This window comes from Cheilinus undulatus, linkage group 9, assembly GCF_018320785.1.
Source record: "Cheilinus undulatus linkage group 9, ASM1832078v1, whole genome shotgun sequence".
Taxonomy (NCBI): Eukaryota; Metazoa; Chordata; class Actinopteri; order Labriformes; family Labridae; genus Cheilinus; species Cheilinus undulatus.
The window spans coordinates 30,722,726-30,739,465 of NC_054873.1; the positions used below are offsets into that span (position 1 = coordinate 30,722,726).

The following is a 16,740-nucleotide window of genomic DNA, read 5'->3' on the forward strand; positions in this document are numbered from 1 at the left end:
TTAGCATGTCAGACTACGTGACAAGACTTTTGTCCCATCTTGGCCAACAGCCATGTCACACTACAAGCGTGATCCCAACCGCTCATCGTATGCTACCTTCACGACTGTCTCCATGTCTGCATGCGAGTTTCCAGACCGTCAGGGCAGTCAAAGACAGTGAATCAAAGAGGTGCTATATGTGATGCCAGCGTTTTTCCGCTCTGAGAAAAGAAAAGACAAATGAGAACAGAGGCTGTAGTCCTCAAAGTGGATTCACAACAAACCTAGGGTTCCTTTCCCCACACGGTCTTTCTCCCTAGTTTCTGACTCCATCCACTGTCCTAAGTAATGGCACTAAAGTCCAGAAAGAGGGGCATTGTTTATTTGGCAAAACCAACCAGTCACTTGTACTTGCTTACTGATGGATTGATGATGGGTATAAATCAGTGTTCAATTTCATTGACTAAATCTATGATTAAAAATGATCGTCAACAGCCTTTTCTCCATGAGAAAGACTAGACTTAGACTAACCAAAGACAGATCTTTGATGACTAAAACTGAATTAAAGTTTAGTTTTCGTCTAGATGACTAAAACATGACTAAGGTGCAATGTAGTTTTTCTCGAACATTCAAAATCCATAATATATATCTCCACTGTGGGTAAATCTATCAACATTCAGTGCACCTGTAGCTCTGCTGCCTCTCAGCTGCAGAAAGCAGGGACCCCGGGTTTGGCAGGGTGCATAGAGCATACTACCATGGTTTGATACCAGATTCAGGCATGAGAATAAATGCTTGGACTCAAAGTTAAGAGTCCAAGCATAAATATAAATATTCTGTATAAATTACAGAAATGTGACTAAAACTAAAAGGTATTTAATCTAAAGCATAAAACGAAAATAAAAAATAACTGTCAAAATTAATAGTGTTATAAATGATATGACGGAGAACACTTCATTTTTTGCTATTTTTTTCTTAATAAACTTATAAACAGAGTTATTGCTAACTCCTGATTGGAGATTAATTGACCTATAAACCAGTCTTATTTTGGTAACTTGTTCAGGAATCCTCTTACTGTGTGAATAACAACCATATTTCTGTCTAATCTTTCTTACCATGTCCAGTGTGTTGGTATGTCTGTTTGGGGGATAGTTAAAGCTCTTTCATGTCAGCCCTCCCCTTCCTCTTACAGCAGACAGACAGAGCGATGGATGAATCGGCTATTGTTTGGGGTGCATGTGGCATATACGTCAAGGGACAGAGTAACCAGAGACAGACGCTCTCCACATCCCCACCTGGGAGCTGAGCCACAGAAACTCGAGTCACGTTCAAATAAATTCTTTCCTGTCCAAATTGACACCCTTCCGTTGCCACGTTGTGGCTTCGGTTTAGTTTACAGTAATTTGGAGTCTGGGTGGCACAGGAATGTGGTGAGGGATGGAGGCACTTAAGACGACTTAGGTGCTAAATTATGGGGTAGAATCCCAGCACTTATCACTTATCACATATGCAAAGATATTTACCTGCTGCTCTGACTGGACAAGTAATTATTTACACTAGGTTAATACAAATCGTGAAGAAAGCCAAACTCTAGCTCTGGTAGGAATAAAAATTGCTTATTGTTCTTTTACAGTCTTAAAGCCTTTCATATTTAACCATGTCTTGATATCATAGTCTATTAATTGACCCACATTTCTTTGAAAGTGTCTCAGTCCATGCTGGTTAAAAGGGCCCAAAGCACAGCTTATTTTTTATTACCCCTTTTGACTCAGCCAGCTTTGAACGTACAATATAATTGGACTAAAAGGGGCATAAAAGACCAAGTCTGAGTGTGGGTTAACCAAAGGTGCTAACCCCATGTGAAACATGCGACATTGTGCTCAATCTCAAGCAGATTCCACTTGAAGGGCCAAACATTTCCCCCAGCCAGTGCATCTGCTCTCAATAAAAACCAATGATCAACCCCACCGTACCGTAGATATCCTGTGGTGTGTGTAGAGTTAGCAGCAGGTAAAGTATAGACTGCCTCACAGCATGAGTGAACCTCACTGCTCATGAGTAGTGAAGCTGGCAAACTCATACTTTGCCCATTTTAAACAATGACATGCCTACATGTGGCGCAGTCTTCATTTTAAACATGCAAGATCCAATAAACGTTTCCTATGTACACAGGGAAGACAGACTCATGGTGTTTGAAGTGACATAACGCTCTCCATGCCTGAGGGGAAAGGAATCCCCATGACAAAATGAAATACACACATGGATATACAGTACGCAGCCATTCCCCACCAGACAGCACGTCTTCTGTTCTCTCTCTGACTGCTTTTTCTCCTCTCGACTTTTGACCTTTCACACTCATACTCTGTATTGTTAGCAATCTTTACTAATCCCTGTTTCAAAGTAAAAACACAATCATTTTCAGTTGGAAGGTGAGACAGGTCTGCAAAAAAGCTCATATTTAGGTCAGCTTTAATCTTTTCTGCTATTAAAGAAGTCTATGACCAAAGTATCTCTATAACATGCAAACACCTATGTGAATTCTCGCATTGATCCCAAAGGAATAAGTGATAGCCTATGTATGTATGTATATATGTATGCATGTATGTATGTACATTATATGGACAAAAATATTTGGCCACACCTGTTAACTATTGAATTCAGGTGCTATAACCAGACACAGTGCCATATGAAAAATACACTCCAATTGATTTATATTGATATTTTCCAAGTGCCATTGTCTACATGTACTGTATCAGTGTCATATAGGTATAGGATCCTGAGAGTACTTTTTGGGGTATTTTACTGTGTTGTGTTAATATTAGGAATGACGGCTGAATTTCTAATTGTGTATATGATTTACATTATTTGTAAATTGTACAATGATGTCTGAGCCCCTATCTACAAGCTCCACATCTTCTGAGGAGTCCCATTTCACAAATGAGTTTTTTATGAATTATCATGATTAATTGTATTGCATTTTTATTGGTTTTGTGAATAAACTGATTGATTGATTGATTGACTTTGCAAGGAGACGATTTGTAAAATTTCCTCCCTGCTGGATATTCCACAGTCAACTGTAAGTGATATTATTAATAAGTGGAAGCATTTAGGAACAACAGCAACTCAGCCATGAAGCAGAGGACCACATGAAGTCACAACTGCTATGGTGTGTAAAAGTCAGCAAAACTCTACTGATTCCATAGCTGTAGAGTTCTGAACTTACATGGCATGGAGTGACTCTGGACTATAAAGTCGTGGACCATGCCAACTGTGAAGTTTGCTCGAGGGATGATGGTATGGGGAGGTTTCTCAGTTTGGGCTAGGCCCCTTATCTCCAGTGAGGGGCAATCTTAATGCTTCAGCATACCAAGACATTTTGGACAATGCTATCCTTTTAACTTTGTGGCATCAGTTTGAGGAAGGCCTTTTTCTGTTCCATCATGACTGTGCCCCAGTGCACAAAGCAAGGACTACAAAGACATGGTCTGATGAGTCTGATGTGGAAGAACTTGACTGGCCCATACAGAGCCCTGACCTCAACCCCATCAAGCACCTTTGGGATGAACTGGAACAGAAATTGGGAGCCAGGCCTTCTTGTCCAACATCAGTGCCTGACTTCATAAATGCTCTACAGAATGAATGGGCACAAATTCACACAGAAATACTCACTGTTACAAGTAAATGTATTTGAATACAATGGTATTAAAGTCTCTGTTGGTATAATGGTCAGGCGGTCTAATACTTCTGCCTTATAGTGTGTTTTTAAATAGTTAGCAATATGTAGAACAAGTCTACAATACTTTGCCTCCTACTATTTTTTCATTATCTTGACAGAGATATTTTGGCATGTTTGAGGATAACAGATGAGCTTACCTGTTATGTAATGTAGAGGTTTCTTGAAAAGGATGCATTTTTTAAATATTGACAATTCCTTGCTAGGGGCCCACTTTCCACTGGACAAGACCTACTCACATCACAGGACCCGATACAGCGGTACTTTCTACAGTGTCTACAGTTACACTTCTGGGGTGTTGCTCTGGCTGGAAGACCCTATTTTCTCAATCTGTTGCAGGTGCAGCTTGGAGCAGGAGCAGTTTGCTGGTCCATCAGTCCAGAAAATTAAGTTAAAAAGTACATAGGTGGTGTCAGCTTTAACTGGCACATCAACAAAAGTCATTATGAGCCATATATAGCAGAAGCGTATGAATATCAACCTGCAAGGAGGACCCAAGTGGTAATAAGTGGTGAAAGGTGTAACCAATAGGCAAAAAGTGGGAACAATTATTTAAAGTGGCAATAAAGTGACAAAAATGGGCAACTGACATCATGAAAGGGGTCAAAAAAGTAGCAAAATAAGTTAAAAGTGGCAAAAATTGATCAAATGTGGAAAAATGGGTGAAAAGTGGCACAAATAAGTAATTTGAACATTAAAACCCAATGGTAGCTTGACACATACTGATCCATTACACATGCATAGATATCATCATTAATCACAACTGGGGAGGGCCCATTCACTGGATTTTTCAGGGGTCCAGTCAATTCTGAGGCCAGGCCTGGCTCTTCTGTATTATAAAGATCGAAGCAGTCTGAGCTACGGTCCAGGAACCGGACATTGCAGTGGAAGAAGCAGAGACCTAACCTTGCAAATCAGATGGATACACCCATTTCCTTGTTTTTCCACTGGCGAATCCATCTTGTAAAGCTCCCATCTGAACTGTTTGGGCCCGGTTAGAAAGAGACAGGACCAATCAGCTACGAGGGGCAGTACTTTCAGGCGCAGAAGAGTCATGATGTAAACAAGCAGCAGCAAATGCTGGTGCAGTTATGGAGGAAGAGATGAGCATGGATGTTGCTTCAGCGCCAGTTTTATCAGAACTTGATGACATTTCTTCATTAAAAGAAGAACAAAGAACAGCAGTGAGTTGTTTTCTTTTCAAAAACGACAAAAGTCGAGTACTTACTTGTCTATAGTCAACATGTTTTGCATTATTCCTCAATAGTTGCGCACGCGCAGCTTGCTAGCGGCTTCGTCACATGCTTTGTTGCTCTGATTGGCCTGTAGAAATGTGACAGAACGTTCACCCAATCATGCTCCGAGGATTTTTCAAATCCTCTGCCTTTTCTCAAACATTTCCTATTGAAGCTTTCCCAGATGGATGTGTGAAACAAATCCATCTGGCGTGTCAGGTTAGCAGAGACCTGCTCTGCTTCGGTCTGTTTCTCACCCCAAAATGTTTTAAAAGTCTGCTAGCTTCCAACGGACCAAGACCTCACAGAAAACCTGTAATCTCCAGATTAAATAAATCTAAACGATACTCCACCTCCAACTGTGGAGCTCTGATGGTGTCTGCAACACGGACCACTGGGGCTTCCTATCATTTAGGGACCAAGCAGAGTATGATGTTTATAAAGGAGGCCTATTATATTATCATTGCATATTTCCATGTGCTGCTGCCCCGACCATGACCATGTACTACCTGATTATTACAATAAATCTGTCCAAGAACAGGACGCAGAGCACTTTGCTTCTTTATGGTCACTGATCCCCTTTCCAAGCTCGATCACCACATTGAACAAAAGATCAAATGTGAGTGAGTGCAAGACAGGGACAGTTAATCTATCCATTAGAAAGACAGAAAGCATCTCAAGTCAATAAAACACTAAAGCAATGAAGTGTAGAGTTCACAGCATGTCAGTGGAACAATCTGGCTGTCCTGTGTGTGACAACAAGGCCGGGTTAGGTCCACAACAGTTAACATTAACGCTGGAGCATGAAGCAAAGCTAGATGATCCCAATATATGCTAGAAGGAAGAAATACAGAGTGCTGAGTGGCTGCTGGGAGATTGAATGATGAAGGAGCAAAGCTGTTGTTTTTATGGCCGCAGTCCTGAAGAGAGAGGGATTTAATCCCAACACGTGTGGAAACTTGCTGTCTTCCTTCATTCTCCTTTGGCGTTATTTTTACGTAAGCTTCATGAAAGCTGCATAGATATCCAGGAGGAGACACCCAATAGAGAAATTCCTAAGCAGCAGCACTAAATCAACTGTCAAACATCCTCATACATACACCCATAGTGTTAAGGGGTCATGTAAGAGCATGCAAATGTCTTCTTATTAGAAGGTATGTCTTACAGTTCTGCAGGGGACAACATAATCTGTTTTTTCATAAAGTATAATAAAGGTCCTTTCATATTCTCTTGTCTGAACTCAGCACACAAAATTAGTTCATTTATTAACTAGAAGGACTGAGCTGCAGTTATACGCTTCCATCAAAGTCACTGTTTTAAGTCGGAGTGAACTGGAGTAATGGATGTTGAGAAAAATTCAATTTAAAAAAAGGTCAAAGTTTAGTGAAAGTTGAAGACGAGTGAATCGTTCGACAAAAATGTAAGAGAGGACATCTATGAATACAGGATTTCCAGGAAATAGACATAAGGCCAAAGGGGCGTTGAGTTTTGGCCACCCAATTTTCATTTGTTTAGCAATAATTCTAAGAGGAAGTTTCTGTGTGATGATTTAATGTTAGCTTGATTACAGTAAGATGGACAGACAAGACTAACAGCCAAAAGAAAAACAGGACTTCTCTGTAACAGCATGAGCTTTGCACCATTTCAAAGAAAAACTTGACAAGAAAACAGTAACAGTGTAGCAGTTTGAAGTGCAAGCAACTTTGAAAAACTTCTGGATCTTTTTATTGCATAAAAAAAAAGGTTTGAAAAAATGTAACTGTGCCTTTTACCAATCTTCCTGTTTCTTTAATAAAGTATATGAAATATAAAAGATAATTGTTGTTTGAATACTTTAAGCCCTGCACTTAGAAATACTTCATAATTGAGTACAATGTATTTGAACTGCCACCAAGTAAACAATGTAATTTGGTTTGTTGAGTGACTTAATAACAATGCTAGCACCTCTAGTCATCTATCCTCCCTGCACATGTTAAAATCTACATTCATGTGATGTAGACACTTAACTCCAGTCAATATTCCAGTTCAACCTGGCAAAAACTACATACAAACTCCAATACCAATAAAGTTGGGATACTTTGCAAAATGGGAAAAAGGAAATGCAGTGACTTGCAAATCCTTTTGCAGTTCACATATGACAAACATAATACGTATATTTAATGTCACATATGATAAACGTTAGAGGTGTGACGAGTTCTCATGCCACGAGATCTCGCGAGATCAAAATGTCATGAGATGTCTTATCGAGGTGAAAATCATCTCGCGAAATCAATATTGCCCAGACATCAGGAGCAGCAGCTATCCTGACAGAAAACAATACCAAACTGGAAGTTATCAAAGATCACTAAGATGCCCTGGACACTTTAAAATTGTTGATTTAATAGCTAATGAAGTAACAGAGCTGATCTGTGACCCATTCAGATCACGCTCCATCCCCCATCCCCTCCTCCATGTGCGCTACTTGGGGCCGTACATGATCCGCAAATGCATAATAAGTTCATCATAATGGTCCGAAATTATTAAATCATCTAAACCTGTGCGCTCTCAGTGAGTTCATGTATGCGCGTAGACTCACCGGTATCTGTGACTTTGTAACTTTTATTTAGTCGCTGCTTCGTCATGTCTCCTTCTTATCTCATCATCTGTCAGTCACACATCCATCAGCTGTTGGCTGTGTGTACGGGCCGTTGTTTACTGCAGTGGTACACTTAGCAAAACAAACTGTCTGAGCGTCAAGCACTGTTAGCTCCTAAAGCGAAGTTCTAGCTCCAGTTAAACACACCTTGTTTGTTATCTGACGGATGACTGGATGGATCGATATGATGACAGAGATGAAATCTGGCCAATCCATCTGCTTTGCAAGGTTATGAAAAGATGTTGTTTAAACAGAACCATATGTTGCTTTCAAACCTGTATGCATCTCTCAGCAGTAATGGTGCTTTCACAGATGGGCAATTTACCCAATCCGTGGGCATTGAAACATCCCCACATCATCACAATTGCTGGCTTTTGGACACATCAATAAGTCTGGATGGTTATTTTCCTTTTTAGCCCAGAGGACTAAATGACCATTATTTCTAGAAAAAAACTGAAATGGGGACTTGTCAGACCACAGCACACTTTTCGTCTTTAGGTCAGTCCCTCTTTGACCAAGAAGTCAGAGGCCTTTCCTGATGTTATTGATAGCTGGCTTTTGCTTTCAATGTTAGTCTTACCCTACATTAGTAGAAGCAGAAATGTATTACAATAACTGACAAGGGTTTTCTGAAGTGTCCCCGAGTCCACATCATAATATCCATCACAGAATGTTGCCAGTTTTTAATGCACCTCTGTCTGAGGGATTGGAAGTCACAACCAGTTATTGATGGTTTTAAGCATTGCCGTACATGCTGTGATCCCTTCACATTCCCTGAATCTTTTGATGATGTTAAGGACTGTGGATGGGGAAATCTCTACATTCCTTGCTATTGCATGGTCAGGAACTTTGTTCATAAACTGTTGGACTATTTGCCCACACAATCTTTCACACAGTGGAGAACCTTGCGTGATTGTTGGTTGTGAATGGCTGAGCCTTCCAGGAGTGTTACTTTTTAACTCAATCATGGCACTGTTACTACTCACCTGTGGAATGTTCCGGGTGTTTTTGAGCATTCCACAACTTTCCCAGTCTTTTCTTGTTCCTCCCTCAATTTTTTGGGAACACGTTTGCAGGCATCAAATCCAGCACGTGTGTATATTTCCAAAATCAGCTTGAATATTAAATATATCTTCCTTGTGCTGTAGCAACACTTTAGTGTCTGCTACAATAGTTGACTTTTCTCTGTCTTTGATAAACACTGAACTAAATATTTCCCAACTTAATGGAGAGTGGTAAAGAGTATGTTGTAGGTGCACAGGGAAGAAATAGACAGTTGCCAATGAGGCAGCAGACATTATTAAAACAGTTTTAATGGATCACAAAAGAACTGAAGAAAAACACTTGACAGGTCCTTGGAGAAGATATACAAGTCCTCTGTTCTCCACGTCTCAGCTGGAGGACTAAACAAAAAAATGGCACACGGTTAAGAGTGCGCACCGCAAGCTTTGAGCTAATTTTCATTTTTGCACACGGTTTGAGTTAATGACAATATGTGTATCGTTTCGTAGCTTGAGCCATTGCCTGAGTCCTCTGTGATGGTGGGTGGGAGCCAAGGCAAGGCTCCATTGCTTGCTCTAGGATCTGGCTCTGTTTACCCAGCAGTCCTGATGGAGTCCAGATGGGACTCTCCTCTCCTTTACAGGATCACTGAGTTTGGACCAGCGATTCCAGCAGACAGGCACAGTTGGAAGGATCATCTCTTGATGGGAAAGGAGGAGCAGGGATGGATCTTAATTGGGATGCAGGAGATGGTTCCATTATGGCAAAGCTTGACATCAACTGGAGTATGAAGTCCAGCTAGAGATGGAAGAGAATGAAATCACCGGTGCTTGAGTGTGCTGTTGGTTGAAATTTCATTGACAGAGGACCTGCAGACGAGCCCAGCTCCAACACTAACTTAAAGGATGGAAGAATGAAACATGAAATGGATAAAATAATCCTACCTTCCCAAGATCCTCGACAGGTCATTTCCCTCAAGATTCCACATAACGTCTCATGTCCAAAATTCACACTTTCTTTAAAAAAGTCTCAAAAGGAAACCAGTCTGTCTTCTCCAAACAGACGACCCAGGACTTTAGGGAAAAACAAACCCCTGGGCATTATGCAGCAATGGTCTCTAGCCTTCTCTCTCTCTATGGAACAGCACTGCTAAGCCCTAGGGATAATAGCTTCCATGTGCAGAGCCGAAATGCTCCAACACTGCAATATTCATACAAAACTGTAATAACAACTGAAAATGATCTGTATTGGTTTGATGCATGTTATGATCTTCAAAACAGACACTTCAAATTGTCTGAGAGATGAACCTGTGAAGACTGCAGAGGCCCTAATGTCAGGTCTGTTTAGATATGTCACTGAAAGCTTATTCTTCCTGTCACTCACACATATGCACTCATAAACACACATCTTAGACATATATGAGCTAAACCAAGCACAGTATATGTGGTAAAGTGACAGTCATCAAACCTTAAAACACATGTGCGATTATAAATCTACAACAAAAGTATACAAGTCATTCATGAGATACTTCTTCTATAAGTTCAAAGCAGTATTATGATCAATGCTGAACCAATGCTGACACTGGATGAAGTTTTCCATTGTACTGATCTATTTTATAACACTGTCAGCACATAAATTGAGTGTCAGAAGTCATGCCTGTGATTACAAGCTGATAGCTGGATTGGGTACAAAAGTCTGCAAACACGTTTTTTCCTATGTGACAGACCTGATGGTATTGAAATCCATCCAAATGAAATAAAAAACACGCCCTGGCTTTGATACTTCAAGCCCTCATTTTCAGCCTAGCCTATTATTTTTTTGCCACAGGCTGTTTCTGTGGCTGATGTCAGTGTTACCAACTATTGATAACAGAGGAAGAACACATTTTCATGAACATATGCTGACATTAATTGGGTAGATGGGGCAGCAACTGTGCAAGTACATACAGTACAGAAACCTGAGATTGTTGGTCAGGTTCCACACACTGTCAGTAGGAAAACAAGTGCAAGGTAAACACCTGAAAATATGCACAGGCAAGTGTGCTCTATTCAGTATCACCGATTGCTCACCTTTGCTTCCTGAGTAAGCCCTGAGGACACTTTTCTGCTAGGTGTGATTTCACCACCCTAATATTCACCGATCAAAACTGAAAAAGAATGCTGAAAGTAATCCACATTACACCGGCCTGAGCAAGGTCAGAATAACAACTGTCTGATACAATTCATTCAGGAACATTCTTGTCCCGGGAGCACATAGCTAGAAACCTCAGTATGGATAGATACAGTTATGGTAAATCATATTGAATACAATAAAATTAGTTCAAAAGCAATGAATCCATAGTAGCATGAATCTGAACATGAGGGTGCATAAGCTTTATGCTATAAAAGAGGAGGCTGGGGTGGAGGAGGTCAAGCTTTGCCAACAGCACTGTGTTGCATCAGCATTAATGCAAGCAGGGATTAGCGAGAGGTACGTTATGTTTAAATACACCGCTGTGTTGAAAGAAAGAGCTGTGATTGGCTGTGGCAGCTGGGAGGTCATAATTAGGATTAGCTGGGAGTATGACTGGAATGTCCTGCATGAGCATACGCTAGACTTCATTACATACAGCAGTGGTTCTAAACTGGTTGTGCACCAGGACCCACCACTAACTTAAGAGAAAGTGCGATCCAAATTTTGAAAATGTTCATGCATTCAAATTCATTTAATGAAAATCTTTTTGATCCTAAATGGAAAAATACATTATAAACAAAGAGACAAGACAAAACAGTTTTTTGAAACAACATCATTACAGAAGGATACTCAATTTTTTTCAAGACAACATGGAAATGTGTTTATTTTTTGAGGACTTTCCCTGTTCATCTTATTGAAATCATAGGAAAACCCTAAAACTTCACGTATCATTTAACTATATATCCAGTTAGGGCTTCTGTAGGTAGAATTTTTGCTGCATTTATTTTCCTGGCAAACATTTGCGCCCCACTTAAATGAGCTTCGTGACCCACTTTTGTGTCCCGACCCACCAGTTAAGAACCACTGATATACAGTATATATTGTTTCTTTCATTTAGTGGAGTTTGGATCCTTTAACTTTAACTATCAAGGGCTTTCACTCGTCCTCTATCAATAAATATGGTCTTAGTTTGGATCTGCACAAACAACAGAACTGGAGGCAGAAAAATAATGTATTCTAGCATTCATGTGGTGACAGACACTGCTTTTATTTGTTTGTGCTGAATATATAAAGTGCAAACTAAACACATGTGCCACACAACTGTTTTGAACTTCCCAAGTGTGTGATTAATGTTACACAAGATCGGGGTCGCAAGGAATATCAGCAACACTTTTGATGACAACCAGGACTTTATTTGACCTCTTTAGCATGACATCTGGCAACAATGTCTGTGCATCGATGTCGAAAGAGCCCTGCAGAAAGACTGTAATTGTTAAAGGAAGAACTGGCACTATTTGCTTGCCTGCAGACTCATATGGGGTAGCCATGCTGCAGATGGTTTATTAATCTGCAGGGTCCCATCAAAACAAAAGACACTTTATTGTTGTTGTCACTTCATTTTTCCTGAACGGATGATGTCAGAATCTCAGACTGCAGCACCCTCTGTCCAGCCAAACCCACATCTGTGACAGAGAAAGCGCCAGTATAGCTGATTTCTTTCATCATTACCCCCCTAAAACACCCTGTTCTGCCATCCCTAAAGTGTCAGAGAGTCCAAACACAAGTCTACTCAGGACTAAAGTAAAACCTATAACTTTAATTGAAAAGGCATTCTGCTTTTTAACTGCGTACATAGACATTTATATGCATAAGCATGTCGGCCAACTGCAGAGACGAAGCAAGCCCTGCTGAGTTAAATGACACTTTCCATGACTCCCATTTATTATTCAACACCTGCGTGCCTGGACATTCATCTCAGACTTAATGGACTGGTGTGGCTGTCCAGTAAAAAATGGATAACCACCTTAAATTCTCAACATTTACATGAGCAAAAACAGTAGTCCTTGTCACTTATTAATCTCCCTGTTGAGCCTTACCTTTTTCTTTTCCATTTCCCTTTCCCTGCACATAAGGAAAAAAAAATCACCTGGCATGAATCTGCTCCAAATTTTCTACTTCAGCGATCGTAATTCCAAAATCTGACAGATGACAAATACTGCGCTCGCTATGGGCAGGAACAGTTTTGCACTGGCAGGTAAACTTCCCTTGTGGCTACCTCTGCCTCTACTTCTTATGTAACCAGCTGTCATGACGCTCCAGGAATATTTGTTTAAAATGCTGCGAGCTACAGGACAACTGTAGCTGAGAAATGAGCGTCAGTATCCAGGTGCACTCTGTCCCCCCTCTCTCTCTGTCTTCAAGGACAACTGCATCGCCATCACTCCCCCAGATAACAAAGGAATGATTGGATCTTCCTGAGTCACCAACCTGACGCCAAATTCCATCTGCAGGAGAATAGAGGCGGTATTGTTCCGTTCACACTCCAAAACAAACATGGTGGGCGATCTACCCTCTGCAGTGCTCTCTCAGATATGTCCAATATTTTGTCCTTTGACGGCCAATAATCACAAAAGGTCAGCCTCTTTAGTTAATTTGGATTTAAGCCAGCAGGTCAGTCTCTCTTTCCTGGATTTTCTCCACCATGCGCTAGCCTCTCTCCTTTTGGTCTTTCTTTAAACTGTTCTCCACACCCTCGTATCCTCCTTTCCCTTTTGCTCTTTAATAAAAACAATTTGAATGGTTTAACACACCCCAGTCAGGGTCAAGCAACACCCAGTGTTCACAGGCGACCTTCACAGCAGCTGGGAATGTCAGCACTTTCACAAATACAGTCGGGCCCATAGATGCTCCAGAGAACTCGGGACCTGTGTCCACAGCTGCTGTTTTTTGCCGTGAGCGCCCATGACTTCAGTTTCAAAGCGCTTCTTACTCCGTGTCCTAACAGCATGAGAGTTAGACATTGCATTGCATCACACAACATTGTGCGCTAACAGTCCACACTGAAGTCTTTAAAAGTTAAAATGGTAAAGAGAGTGGGAGCATTTAGGAACAAGAGCAACTCAGGCATGAAGGAGAAGAACCTGAAAAATCACAGAGTTGGGTAAATGACTGCTAAGGTACATGATGCATTGGATCTGCTGATCCCATAGCTGAAGAGTACACTGTAGAAGTGAATTTGAGAGCCCAAGGTAAAACGTTTCAGTAAAAAGTTTCACAGCTTTTTTGAGTTGAGGGGCCCAACTTAATATGTAGTGTTGCCATTTAGTTGTCCCAAAATGCTCGTGGCTAGAGAGTTGGCAGAAAGTTCCTCCAATAGAAATATATATTCAGTTTATTTAGTGAAGTTTGGTGGAGGAGGGATGATGGTATGGGGCTGTTGTCCAGGATTTGTGCTAGACCTCTTATCTCCAGTAAGGGCAATCTTAATGCTTCAGCATACCAAGACATTTTGGACAATGCTATGCTTCCAACTTTCTGGCAACAGTTTGGGGAAAACCTTTTTCTAGTCCAACTTGACTGTGCCCCAGTGCACAAAGCAAGGACTATAAATACATGGTTCAATGAGTTTGGTGTAGAAGAACTTGACTGGCCCCCACAGAGTCCTGATCTCGACCCCATCGAACCGCTATTGGATGAACTTAGATGGAGATTTTGAACCAGACCTTCTCGTCTAACATCAGTGTCTGACCTCATAAATGCTCTACAAAATGAACTGGCACAAATTCCCACAGAAACGCTTAAAAATTTGTGAAAAGCCTTCCAAGAGGAGTGGAGACTGTTTTAGCTGCAACAGGAGGGTCAACTCCATATTCGAGTACATTTGAATACAATGCCATTAATGTCCTTGCTGGTCAGGCGTTAGAATACTCTTGTCCATATAGTGTTGTGTACTTTTTCTTTTATTCAATGTAAAATAACTACAAAAGCATGAAAACGTAAAAGGAATCCTGTCCTGGCATTAGCTGCATATATAGGCCTAAAATGTAAACCTTGAAAAGAAAAACTGGATTTATATTTCCTCCACCTGCAGTTCTGCTTTTGACAAAGCTGATATAGAGTAGTAGGCGGTGGACAAAGACCCTGATGCTGGCCACCACTGAAGAAGAGAATACATGTGTGCATTATTTTGCACAAAAAAAGTCATCTCTGTTTATCAAGCACGTACAAGCAAACAGCAAGAGACAAGTGCATCTGACTGACGTCTCTGAAAGTAAACACTCCACCAGGCTGCTGTTTGACAGGTAGAGAAGGTCCCTGAAAGCCCCCTAAAAAGGATTGTTTTTGTACTTAACTGAGATCATCTTATGAAAGCAACTCAAAATGGGGACCATGGATGGAAAAGTTGAGTTAATAAGAAATGGCACCAGTCCAGGTGCTCTGATGTGTGAATCAGTGGAGCTTGAATCTGAAAATGGAGTTCAGCAAGTTCAAACACAAATGAAGACGGATTAGGCAGCGTGTCTTTACAGTGAGACTGCAAACTCAAACAAGTACCACACACTGCTGTGTATCTTTCGTCGACTATAATAGCATTTGCTTTATAGGTATGAAATCTGTGCTTTTAGAAGCCTGCATGTAGAAATGATGTATTTTTAAAGTGAGCACATACATTGACTGAATTCAGTTTTAATGAATGAGTCATGAGTAAAAGGTCAAGGCAGGTCAGCTGAGAAACAACAGAGGCTTTTTAGAGGGACACTGGATGATTGGTATGTTAGAATAAAAAAGCATATATCAACTCTTAGCTATATTGTTACAGGACTTTATTGGAGAACGGAAGCACTTTTATTGAAGGTTTTCTTCTAAGAGACTAAACAGCCCACCTAAACATTCAGCAAGAGACGTCCCTAGTTTGAACTTCAAGTCCAGTGTTCTGCCAATACAATCCTGCAAGCACAAGCTGCAGCGCAGCCAATACAAGCCAAGAAATTTCTCTTGAGAGTCCGAGTTGGAGCGTGTGACAATGGGCTGACAGTAGGGGGGGACAAAAGAAGAGCTGTGGTTCAAGAAACAATGGGACAAAAATGTTCTGGGTCCGTACACAATGCAGAGATGTGACTGCGGCCATGTGGTGGAGGGAGAAAGAAAGAGAGCGATGCTGTGTGGTGCGTTTTGACATGTCTGAGGAGTGTGAGCATCAGTGCAAGGCCTCGTAAATCAGCACACACATCGCCCAGCTGTCCCTCTGCTCCTACACTCAGGCAGGATGTTTAATGTAGCAATGATCTGACCTAAAGCAGATCATACTTAAGTTTTTATGTGACATATATTTGACATATCACTGCACATGGACCACACTTTTAACAGCTTCTTGGAAAAAGTCATCATATAAATGTTCGAACACTGAGATAATGTTGGTAAGATAGTCCAAAGTTTATCAGCTGAAAGAAAGCCTATTACGCATTTTCTGCTGTGTTTTTGCATGCACGGTTGTGTTTGTGTAATCATGGCTTTTAGTCAAAAAAGAAATGAAACACAACTGATTAGAAGCCTCATAGTGCTGGCAACATTTAGCCATAAATATTCCTGCAAAATTACAAACATCATCACTGACTACATGTGTTTACCTCACTTTATTTACAACTATTTCTCAGCTCAGATTTGTGTAAATATAATGGCATAGCAGCCAGAGAGTGAGCGGCTGATTTTATGGGAGGAAAATAAATGTTGAAATTCTCACCTCCGTCCAATTTAAGCATGAGATAGACTTTGTTACTGCATGGATGAAAATTAATAAAGAAAATGAATAAATAAAGGATGTGAAAGACAGATCTGCTGTTCTTCTCAGGATGTGAAACAAAGTGAAATTCCAGCTTAATCCGAACTTCCCTTCCTGCTGTCATGCAGCATAAGTGCATTTGGCCGAGGAAATCTGCAAGCTGTTACTAATTGATCTCCTTCTCACTCTGCCATTTATTTTCCAATCTCTCCTCTAGGACATTTGTCTTTCTCATGAATATATAATCAGAGGCAGAGCTTGTCTGTCTGTTTCTTATGGCTTTAGAGGAGGGATTATTGAGGAAATGACCAAGATAAGTTGACTCTGATGGGATAATAACCAGGTTCTTACAGGTAATGACCGGGTCCACTTGAGTTTCAAGTCCTCCCTGTCACAATGTATTGCGCTGAAGTGCACTTTAGTG

The 16,740-nt window shown here is 40.8% G+C and overlaps 1 protein-coding gene across 7 annotated transcripts in view; it reads right to left on the minus strand.

The window, feature by feature from the left end:
- LOC121514802 (zinc finger protein 469) overlaps positions 1 to 16,740 on the minus strand; it is a 299,944-nt gene that overhangs the window by 244,286 nt on the left and 38,918 nt on the right. The window lies entirely within an intron of this gene.